This window comes from Physeter macrocephalus, chromosome 14, assembly GCF_002837175.3.
Source record: "Physeter macrocephalus isolate SW-GA chromosome 14, ASM283717v5, whole genome shotgun sequence".
Taxonomy (NCBI): domain Eukaryota; kingdom Metazoa; phylum Chordata; class Mammalia; order Artiodactyla; family Physeteridae; genus Physeter; species Physeter macrocephalus.
Window position 1 is genome coordinate 30690071 of NC_041227.1, and position 12416 is coordinate 30702486.

Sequence of the window (12416 nt, forward strand, 5' to 3'; positions counted from 1 at the left end):
TTTTCATTTCAGTTATTGTATTATTCATCTCTGTTTGTTTGTTCTTTAATTCTTCTAGGTCTTTGTTAAACAGTTCTTACATCTTCTTGATGTTTGCCTCCATTCTTTTCCCGAAGTCCTGGATTATCTTCACCACTATTATTCTGAATTCTTTTTTGGAAGGTTGCCTATCTCCACTTCATTTAGTTGTTTTTCTGGGGTTTTATCTTGTTCCTTCATGCGGTATGTATCTCTTAGGCTGTTTTCATTTCTTTTCATTCTTTTTTCTTTAGTCTGTTCCACAGCAGTGATTTCCACTATCTGAATTCTTTTTCTGGAAGGTTGCCTATCTCCACTTCATTTAGTTGTTTTTCTGGGGTTTTATCTTGTTCCTTCATGCGGTATGTAGCCCTCTGCCTTTTCATCTCGTCTGTCTTTCTGTGAATGTGGTTTCTGTTCCACAGGCTGCAGGATTGTAGTTCTTCTTGCTTCTGCTGTCTGCCCTTTGGTGGATGAGGCTATCTAAGAGGCTTGATGGGAGGGACTGGTGGTGGGTAGAGCTGACTGTTGCTCTGGTGGGCAGAGCTCAGTAAAACTTTAATCCACTTGACTGTTGATGGGTGGGGTTGGGTTCCCTCCTTGTTGGTTGTTTGGCCTGAGGCAACCCAACACTGGAGCCTACCTGGGCTCTTTGGTGGGGCTAATGACAGACTCTGGGAGGGGTCATGCCAAGCAGTACTTCCCAGAACTTCTGCTTTCAGTGTCCTTGTCCCCACGGTGAAACAGAGCCACTCCCATCCTCCTGTTGCTGGACCCCCAGGTTGGGAAGCCTGACATGGGGCTCAGAACCTTCACTCCAGTGGGTGGACTTCTGTGGTATAAGTGTTAGCCAGTCTGTGAGTCACCCACCCACCAGTTATGGGATTTGATTTTACTGTGATTGCACCCCTCCTACCATCTCATTGTGGCTTCTCCTTTGTCTTTGGATGTGGAGTAACTTTTCTGGTGCGTTCCAGTGTCTTCCTGTCAATGATTGTTCAGCAGTTAGTTGTGATTCTGGCGTTCTCACAAGAGGGAGAGAGAGCACGTCCTTCTGCTCTGCCATCTTGAACCAATTGGCAGGAGTATTCTTAACCACTGCACCACCAGGGACATCCCTTGCCGAGGAATTTTAAAGATGTATTAATTAGAGTTTCTAGCACCAAGGAGATTACATTTTACCTAATAAGAAGACATAAAATAGGTATAGTAATAAAATAGCTAAATAATACGACAGCATTAGAAGAGTCCACACATTACAGTTTGGGGAAGATTGTTTGTTGATGGGGATATAGAATCAGAAGACTTGAAATTATCTCAACAACGTTGTTCACTAAATGAATTTGCCACACAATCATTTTCAGTCTCCTCATCTATGAAATGGGAATAAGGATAAAAACAGTAATAACTACTCTGAGAGGTTGTTTTGGGATAAAATAACAACAACAACTTTAGTAATAGTAATAGAAGGCACTTATACAGATCTTACCATGTGCTGAGTACTGTTCTAAGAATTTAACATACATTAGCCAACCAAACTTCATGGCAGCCTTAAGTAAAGAACTGTAATTATTCCCATTTTATAGATGAGGAAATGGAAACACAAAGAAGCTGAATAACTGGCCCAACATCATACAGTTTAGAAGGGGCAAAGTGGACTTTGAACCCAGGCAGTTTAGCTTTGTGTTGATTATGTATCTGAAAGAGACTTTGCAACTGGAAAATGGTTTATAAATGGGATTATAAATTTTACTGTAAATAAAAAGTTCTAAATGAGAGGCCCTGGGCTGTTAGAAATGTGGATTTCTTTTTATTTTTTAACCACACTGCATTGCTTGTGGGATCTCAGTTCCCCGAACCCAGGCTGTGGCAGCGAAAGCCTGGAATCCTAATGACTAGGCTACCAGGGAACTCCCAGAAATGTGGGTTTCAATGCAGGAGGTTTCCCTGGTGGCACAGTGGTTAAGGATCTGTCTGCCAATGCAGGGTACATGGGTGTGAGCCCTGGTCCAGGAAGATCCCACATGCCGCGGAGCAACGAATCCCGCGTGCCACAATTACTGAGCTTGTGCTCTAGAGTCCGTGAGACACAACTACTGAAGCCCGTGTGCCACAACTACTGAAACCATGCACCTAGACCCTGTGCTCTGCAACAAGAGAAGCCACCGCAATGAGAAGCCCACACACTGCAACAGAGTAGCCCCTGCTCTCAGCAACTAGAGAAAACCTGCATGCAGCAATAAAGACCAACACAGCCAAAAATTAAAAAAACGAATAAATAACTAAATTTTTTTAAAAAGGAGGGGTTGGGGAAGGCTTCTGGAAGGCATGGCCCTTTGAAATGGGAGCAATGTCTCTGTTTTGAAATCAGCTGCTGTCTGTATCTTTCACTAGTCTCAAGAGTGAAATCAGGAAGTGAAGAGACCATCTGAAACTAGCTCAAGGACAAAAGGAGTATGTTGGTCATAACTGAGATGTCGAGAGGCATGGCTGAACCTGGGATTTCATCAGAGCCCTGTCTCTTTCTCACCTTGTCTTGGCTCTGTTTTCTTCTGCAATGGTGTTATTCTCAGGCTGACTCAACTTGGTGAAAAGGATGACCTTCGCTATGCCCATTATGACTGCACGGTTGGAAATGCTGAAAAATTCTGACAATGTCCTGGGAAGGCTTCCCATCAGTCTGGTGGAAGCAGGTGCCCACTCTTGGGAGGGTGGAACCAGCCTCAAGTGAATCACATGGACAGAGGAGGATTCTTATGGAATGGGAGTGGAATGGGTTCTCTAAAATAATGAGATGCTGGGCAGAAAAAAATTATGTCTGCTCTCGACTTGCTACTCTGTGTGGTCTATGGATAAGCAGCATCAGCATCACCTGGGAGTTGCTAGAAATGCAGGTTCTTGCTTCCCACCACAGAGCCATGGAATCAGAATCTGCATTCTAACAAGATCCCAGGTGATTCCTGTGCCCAATGAAGTATAAGTGCTGTACCACAGAGTGCTGTTAGAGAGATGTGGTTGATCTCTCTCACTTCTCTTCCATGTGGACTCTGTGAATGTCTAGAGTTGCTACAGTCATGAAAGCATCACAACCAGGAAATGCAGAAGGGAGGAAAGGTAAGGGCAGTGATACCCTTAACTCTTGGCAAGAACCCTCTCCTGTCCCTCAGCTCTCCTCTGGCCTTGTCCGTCCCACTGGCTGAGAAGTCCATGGGGCTTAGAGGAGTGCCCCCTGGAGACCACTTCTAGACCCTTTTAGGGCTTCCACTGGGTACCTGAGACTCAGGAATTCCCTGCATAACTGGCCCCAAGCATGTTTCTGCCTGGGCTTATTCTCAGCCATTGCACTCTGATCACCCAGGTCCCAGTGCCTGTCCAACCTGCCCTGAGCAGTGCCTCGGGCTGCCCTTCTTTGCAGGGTGGATCCACAAGTGTGTGCTCCTCTAGGTCTGAGCAGTGGCCCTGGGACCTCACTTTCTTGCAAATGCTGTCCATCTTACTTCTTCTTCTTCCCTTCTCCTCCTACCTCTGAGGCACTTTGGGTTTGTTGGAGGAAGGCAAGAGGAATGATCCAAGGGGGAGAGAACATGGAAGTAGTTTGTGGGGAATTGAATGACTCCACCCCAGGTTTCCAATATTATAACCTACTTCAGTGCACACGTTTTTCTTTGTTTTCATGGACAAATATCCCTTGCCTGGGTTTGGTCATCTCATATCTGCCTGACTTTTTACCTTGGCACTAAATCTTCAATCAGCCAGTCTGTGAAAGGGAAGAATAGTCCCTGTATCTGGGACTTGGCTTAAGTGTGTACCCATGAGGCCATTATTGTGTGGGATGGAGCCAGAGGAGGGAAAAGTGCATGAGTGGGCTGTTGGCCTGGGCCTAAGGAGATATTAGTCTATAATAGGTCAATAAATGTTTAATGATTGTGTCTTTCTGTGCTTGTTTCTACCTGCAGCGTTTCTTGGTAGGTAGTCGAAGTGCTTTACCACATAGCTCCCACTAGATGTCACTGTTGTCCTGTTTGCAAATCGTATCTACTTCTTTTCCTCCCGCCCCGCCCCCATCTTGGTTTGATTTCATTAGATCTAGAACACAAATATGTCCAGTTTTAAGTTAAAGAGCAGATTTTCCTTTAACAATTATCAGAATCCTTGCTTTACTTACATGTTGTCACTGACTTCCTATCTTCCTATTACTTTTGTTGTTTTACTTGCTCACACTGGGCATTTGAAGGTCTCTGTAGGTACTTAAAATTTGAATTGAATTGAAAAGAGGGAGTTTCTAGGGATTTGAGGAGGATAGTATCCTCCTACTTTAACTTACTACAGTACTATTTATTTCTAAAAATTAAGTAAATGCCTTGATTCTACCAGAATTGTTTTTTTTTTAAATATTTATTTATTTTGGCTGCACCAGGTCTTAGTTGCAACACGTGGGATCTTCATTGTAGTATGTGCAATCTTTAGTTGTGGCATGTGGGATCTTTTAGTTGTGGCACATAGGCTTTTTAGTTGCTGCACGCATGTGGGATCTAGTTCCCCGACCAGAGATCAAACCTGGGCCCGCTGCATTGGGAACGCGGAGCCTTACCCACTGGACCGCCAAGGAAGTCCTTCTATCAGGGTTTTAAACCAGATCTTAAGCCAAATTCAGTGTGAATTTGAAAAGGAAGAAAAAAAATCACTAACCTCTAACACAAAAGTAGCATTTCCTTTGATTATAAATACAGACAACAAACGACAGCAGTAGTTCCTGGAACTATGCCACAAGTAAAGTAGCAATTTTTTATATCACACTTGTTGCCTCAGGGCCTTTGCATTTGCTGTTCCTCCTGCCTGGAATGCTTTTACTCCAGATATGTAGGTCTAAAATGTCACTCTGTCAGAATGGCATTCTCCAAACATCTCGTATAACATCATCCCTCCTTCTCATCATTACTTTGATTTATTTTAGCTATAGGACTTACCTGACATATTGTCATCTGATACATTAGACATTTACTTGTTTATTGTCTGCATCCACTAGAATGTGAATTCCAAGGGGTCATGGACTTTGTGTCTTTTTTTTAAAAGTCTCTAGAGCCAAGAACAGTGTCCAGTACAGAGAAGCTCTCAATAAATATTTATTGCATTAATAAATGAGATAATGAGAACCAGCTTTGCATTCATATCTGTACTAGTTTCCTACTGCTGCTGTAACAAATTACTGACAAAAATTTATTATCCGAAAGTTCTGGAAGTTAGAAGTCTGAAGTGGGTCTCATGGGACTTAAATCAAGGTGTTGGCAGGACTGTGTTCCTACTGGAGGCTCTAAGGGAAAATCCACTTCCTCTTTTTTTCCACTTTGTAGGTGTTGCCCACATTCCTTGCCTTGTGACCCCTTATTATTTCCATCATTAGGTCTCCTTCTGTGACTTGGACCCACTAGCCTCCCTTTCATTCAGACCCTTGTAATTACATTAAGCCCACCCAGATAATCCAGGATAATCTCTCCATTTCAAGGTCCTTAACTAATCACATTTGCAAAGTCCCTTTTGCAGTTTAAGATAAAGTATTCACAGGTCTTGGGGATTAGGATGTGGACATCTTTGGGAGCCATTATTTTGCCTACCATATTATCTGTGTTATTTTAAAAATGAACTGGTTTGGATGATTTTTTCTTTAGAAGGTCTACGTGGTGGTATAATGATGGGAGGCATGGGGTTGGATTATGAAGCAAACCCTATGTGTGTCGATTCTTTTTTGTGTGTGGGGCATGACAGTATTCACTGCCTTGTCCCCTTCTCCACTCCTTCCCCACCCACTCTGTTAAGAATCTACCTGAGCCCAGTCCCAGTACCACCTTTGGCCACCTTTGATAATTTCTCCTCTTCTCCCAAATTGACCTGAGGAAAGTCAACAGAGAAAGTGGATTTGATGAGGGAAGGAACAGTAGGAAGGATTCAATAAAAGCTGGAACTGTGCCACTGTAGAAACCAAGAAAGACTCTGTCTTCATTTCTCCTCCCTTGAGTTGAGATCCCATCCATAGTAGACTTACATACTCACAACTTTACCCACCACCTACACTGTCCTCCCCTCTCCAGCCTTCACTGGCTGCTAAGAAACCAAATAACCTGATCACCTACCTGAGCTTATCTCCTGCTACCCTCCCACAAGTTTGCTCTGATCCAGCCAACCTGGCATCCTTGCTTTCCCTTGGGCACACCAACTTTGCCCTTGATTGTGGGTCTTGCCTTAGCTGTTCCCTCTGCCTGGAATGCTCTTCCCTAGTCTCAGTCTGACTGCCCCTATGGACGTTTTTGTCTTCATCTGTAAAAGACCTGCCAGATCTCAAAAGGCTTTTCCAGTTCCTAGGATTTTGGACGTCTAGCTGGTCATGGAACTTCTAGGGCACAAATGATAAAAGAGGGGTCTTCTCTTATTGTTGTGATTGTATTTCACAAATTTAATTACTAAGAAATACATTGGTAAGTAGCTTTTTATATACTTTTTCAGCTCTTGAGTATCATAGTCAGGATTTTTTAGCTAAATGGTTTCCTTTACCATTTGGTTGGGAAATGTGAGTGCTGGTTTAATCACTTGGAGTTTTATTGAACATACTTATCTCAGCTCCACCAACTACATACTGTGTGGCCTTGGAAAATTAATTTAACCTCAATTCTGAAAAAATTAAGAGCTTGTTTAGAGTTTTTCTTTTTTTAACCTGGACCATAATGGAGCATTAGGGGGGAATATCATAATAGCTAAAACTGTAAATTGTAGCTAAAATATTGTACATTTTATATACATCTGTTTTTTCTGGGAAAATATCCATAGCTTTCACTGATTTCTCTAAGCAATCCGTGACTCCCCAAAAGCTAAGAGTCACTAGGTTAGATGATTTCCAAGGACATTTCTCATTTTAGATGACTGTTTATTGTCTTTTACCTGCTAGGCACTGTAGAATGGTGATTGAAGAAAAAAAGCAAAGCTCTGGTCCTTATGGAGGTCCATATCTGGAAGGGGAAGCATGTATAAACAGAGCAACAAATAACTATGGAATAACATGCTGAAGAAGGTGTTCTGAAGATATCCCTCTGAAGATATTTGGTAGGATAACAGGACTATCACTTAGGAGACCATCGTAGGCATTCAAACAAGTGATGGTGGAGGCCTAGACCACCGGGGTGGCAGTGGAGTTAAGGATGGAGATGAAGTGAATGAATGCAAGATGTCTTTTGGAGATAGCCTTGGCCAGACTCCATTATGGATGTTAGTAAGAGAAAGAGACAGAAAGAATCAGCTAAAAGGAATCTTCAGCTTTCTGGCTTGAAGAACCAGTGGTACCATTTCCTGAGCTGGGTAAGTGCTGATGGCATTTCAGAGAGGCAGTCAAAGTTCACATTTGGACAAATCATATGGGCAGATCCTAATTCATAGAAAAAAATTCTTAAAGAACTAGTAAAGTCTATAATGGCTTCTCTGATGTGTTATCGCTGGAAATCTCCATTAACTGGCATGATTTTAGATGTTCCCTTCAGTGACCTTCATTCAATAATCAATGTTCAGTGAGCCTCTGTTGCATGCCTCCCATGTACTAGGTGTTGGAGGAGGTCATGGAGAGGACGTAACCGCTGGTTGACCTGTAAGCCGGACCCAGGCAATTGGAGGCTCGTCACCCCTCCCCTGTCCTCGGAATGTGCATTCTGCCCACTGTTCCCACGCTGGGAGCTGGTTTCAAGGACATGGCCTTGAGAGATCATGTGTTGTTGGGACCAACTGAAACAAATTAAAGCCTCTGTATAAACTTTAAGATTCTCACAGTGGGTGTGGAGATCTACTCCTCTTGAGGCTGCCCAAGACAATCCTTGCATGTAAGTACCCTTGCTTTTTAAACCTGGCATATACTCTGGCTCTCTTTGGTCTCTCCTCGCCCTTCGTGTACAGGGATCAGTTTCAGATTTCACCCAGTTTCAGATTTCACCCAAGGAACTCCCAAGGTTGTGAACTAACAATTAATGAGCCAGACAGGAAACCCAAGAAATGGGCCTTGGGAAAGAGGCATCTGGGGGAAATCATGATCTCTATGTGGGGAGGGATGGCTCATATATTAGATGCTTGTGGACCATGTGAGTACAGGGATGCCCCTAAAACACTAGCTGGTCTAATGCATTTGTTTGAGAAACCATGCTGAGTGCACTGCAGTGAAGAAAAGAGATGAATGTCTGTCTCTGCTGCGGGTAGGTTGGTGGTCTCCAATGTCCAACAAGAGGCTAAGGCTTGATAAGAAAGTTGGAAGAAGAGCTGAGGTTAGAGAAGGATGTGCCATATCCACTGCTCTGCTAGCTTCAGGGCTGGCAGACCAGGTGGGAGAGCAGGATGAGAAATTGAAGAACTTGACATGTCATTTTGCAAAGCTAGTGGGACAGGGAGGGGGCAGGGCACAACCTTTAAAAGAATGGCCTCACTGTTGAGGAAACGACATAAACTGGTTAAAACCAACTAGGCCCAAGTTGGTGGAAAGTTCAATTTCCAGTGGAACTTGAGCCTCATTATATGCTCATTATAATACATTAACATCTAAGTGACACATCCACAAGCTCGATGACAGTTCAGAAGCCAGCCATAAAAGGCCAAAAAGTGGGTGGTGACCCAGTTCCTGGAAATCCCTGCCCCTTCCCCGAAATAGTTGGAATAATCCTCCTACTCGTTAACCTATGAAATTGTCCTGCCCATAAAAACTAATCACCCATATTTCAGGGCCTTTTGTCTTCTGAGATGGCCCACACTGTGTCTGTGGAGTGTGTATCTCTCTCAGTAAACCTGCTTTCACTTTACTACAGCTTACTCTTGAATTCTTTCCTGTGCTAAGCCAAGGACCGGCATTTGGCAGCCCATCCCAGGGATTCACTCAAGTCCTGGGATGTGACCCTCCTCTTGCACCCACTTTTTCCTGCAACGTTAGGAGGGTGCAAGCTGCCACAGATTAAGGTCCAAATGCTTTGGCAAAGCCTGATTGTGACTCTAAGAGGCAGAATCCCTGGGAAAGTGAGGAAGCGAAGAGGAGGACATTGTAGTGATTGACAGTGAAATCACCCCATGGTGTTGACCCCCAATACAAAGGAAGACAAAAGCACAGCAACACAAACCCCAGCCAGCAGGGCAGCCCCCTGTTCATGGTGAGACAATATGCTCCTTTTGAGCTTATTGTTATAGCTGCCATGTTTCAGCAAAAGGCCAGGTAAAGTATCCAGGCATGGTTAGTGCAGCTGTGGGATACAAGAGGCGATGACATTTATCTGATCAGCAAAAGGCAGAGGAAATGAGCAACATCACCACACACCTCACCCTCCAGCAGCTCCTGCCTTGTGCTTGGAATGTTCAAGTACTCACTCGCTTGTTGATTGGATTATTCTAGCCTGCAGGGAGGCTTGGCCCAATGAAGCACATGGAATCCTGGAAATCTATAGAGGAGATATGACAAATTCTTAGGGAGTTGGGAATGAGATGAGTCATCTATGCCCCTGTCTTTGAAGGCCTTGATCAGGCCACATTCACTACAGGGATGAGGGCCAAGATAGTCCAGCCTGCCCCCAGCACCTGGTGTAGGACACTCATACCCATGCTGAGCCTAGTAGTGGGACAAGACATTTATGACTTTGGGCAATGCATTGCTGATATGGGGGAAACTGACAAATCCTGGGGACGGGTATGGGCTGTGGGAAAGACCCAAGACAGAGAGGGAGCTCTAAAAGCCAAAAGGCTATCCCAGCTGTCTCTAAAGTGTCCTGTAAAATTAACTTGGAGGCAAATGTGGTTTGATTTCCTTGCTGCCAGGATCCCACCTGAGAAGATAGACCACCAACCCAACTCTGGGTTGGTAGGCCTGTGCAAAGCCTTAAAACCTGAAGGACAGCTCAGACCTGTCCCACCTGCCCTTTTCTCCCCTGATGCCCTGCCTGCTCCCACAGAGGCTTCAGGGACACAGTCCTGTTTGGAGTGGGTTCCTCCCATGTGCCAGGTATAGGATGCAGGCCAAGATTGCCTCCAGGTGAGAGCAGTTGGAGGCAATCAGAGGCCTCATGTGGTGTTCACTATTCACTGGTCCCCTAGAAATAAACAAAAGGTGATGGCTCTAGTTGATAGTGGAGCTTAATGTGCTCTAATACATGTTCACCTGCAGAGGTTTCCTCGTCCCCTCGGCACCGTCAACGGTTATGGTGGGAAAAAAGTCACGTGTAGGAAGGTTCCTTCAACACTGCAAATCTGCGTATTCCCCACAAGAATATGAGACTTTTATCTCTCCAATACCAGAGAAAATATTAGTCATTGATATCCTACAAGGTCAAACTCTCAAACCTCCATTGGTGAGTTCTGCCTCTGGGTTAGAATGATCAAACCAGTGCTGAGGGGCAACACCAGCTGGGATCCAGTAAGTCTACTACTCTTGTGAAGAGTGCTGCTGTGAAACAATGTAGATTTCCAAGGGGGTGGGGGGCATAAGGAGACAGGAGAAACTATCCCAGAACTGTACCCAGTGGGTATTGTATTCCCTGCCCACGGCGCTTTCAACAGCTGGTATGGTCAGTAAAAACGTCAGATGGCTCATGGTGCCTGGCCATGGGCCACCAAGAATTGAACAAGGTGGGACCCCATCTGTGCAGCTGTGCCCAACTTCCCTCATCTTGGAAACCTTGTCATGGTCCTAGGAAGGTACCATGCTGTGTTGCCTTTTTTAGTTCACCTTGGGCCACTAAGTCACAAGATCATTTTGCCTTCACATGGGAGGGACAAAAATGCAACTTTCAAGTGCTTCCCCAAGGCTGCCGCATGTCATGGGATGGGAACTCAAGACCTGTCCCTGTTCTCCTTCCCCACATCAGGAAAATAGGTCCACTACATCAATGATACTATGTTAACCTGTGAAGACTTGCCTCTGCTGCAGAACACTCTGCAAACTTTACTGGGACAGCTGTGAGGGAAAGGATGGGCTATGAACCCACAGAAAATTCAAGGCCCAGGCACCGCCATAAAGTTTTTGGGAGTCATGTGGTTGGGTAAGCTTCACATTGTCCCAGAAGCTGTGATTGATAAAGTACAGGCCTGTGCAACCCCTAACAACACAAAAGAGGCACAAGCTTCTGTAGGGATTTGGGGTTTGGAGGATGTTTATTCCCCACCAGGCACAGTGCTCCATCCCTTATGCTGCTTGGTAAAGAAAGGGCATGTGTGGGACTGGGGATCAGAGCAGTAAGCCGCCTTTGAGAAGGAAGAATACTAGTGAAGCAGATGAAAGCTATGGGCATCTCCCAAGTAGGGCTGCCCTTTGAGTTTGGTGTTTATGTGCCTCTGCAAGGTATGGGCTGGGCACTGTGGCAACAGGAGAGAGTCCTCCTAGGATTTTGGTCCCAGCTCTGGAAAGGGGCAGAAATCCCATGTACCCCATAGAGTAACAGCTCCTGGTAGTGTACACAACACTCCTCCAGGCAGAGCCTCTCATGAAGGCGAGAACTTCCCTTCCTATCAAGGGGTAGGTTGAGAACATTTTCCATCGACCCACCTCTGCCATGGCTCAACCTCCCACTCTAAGTGGCAGCCTCTTTATATCAGAGGAGCACCCTTCTGCCAGCCCACTGTCTCTAGATATGTGGGTGCTACTAGGCCTTGTAGGGTATGTGGATCCTCCAGATGCCTTCTCCCCTATTTCTGTGGCAGCCCCTGCAGCCTGTAGAAAGGGAATGGGAGAAATTCCCTCGGATGCCTGGTATATGGATGAATCTAGTCAGGGTAATCAGCCCATGTGGACTGCAGTCACCGTTCAGCCCAACACTGACACCATCTGGATGGAAACAGGAATGAACCACAGCAGCCAGTGGGCTGAACTCAGAGCACTTTGGCTGGTGATCACTCATGAGGCCTGGCTGTTAACTCTTTACATTGACAGTTGGGATGTTCTAAAGGGATTAATCCTATAGCTTGAACAATAGGAAGCTGAGGGGTGAATGACCATGAATAAGCCATGTGGGGTCAGGATATGTGGAAGGACATCTGGGTTCATCTGCAAGAGCCTGAGGCAGCCCTGTCTTCCAAATTCCCACCTCGTAAAGCACTGACATTCCCTGGCAGTTAGGAAGCTTGGGTACAAGCTCTAGCAACTGACCCTTAGTAGATACAGCAGACTGGGTGCATAGAAAGAGCAGTCACTGCAGTGCCTGGGTGGCATATTGCCAAGTGTTCTGGATTGCTCTCAAAATATAATGACTTGTTTAATTCAGTAACAGTATGTCCTGTGTGTTCTAAACAACTCCCAAGACAACAAACTGCGAAAGGAGTCTGTGGCCATTCACCAGAGTTCCCAACCAGGGAGGGATCGCAAATTGATTATATTGGCCACTCCCTCCAAGTGAGGGTTCTAA

General features: G+C 45.1%; 1 pseudogene; it reads right to left on the bottom strand.

The window, feature by feature from the left end:
* Nucleotides 1-2634, bottom strand: part of LOC102976920 (pyridoxal kinase-like) — an 18199-nt pseudogene extending 15565 nt beyond the window's left edge.
* Between the last annotated feature and the right edge of the window lie 9782 nt (nucleotides 2635-12416).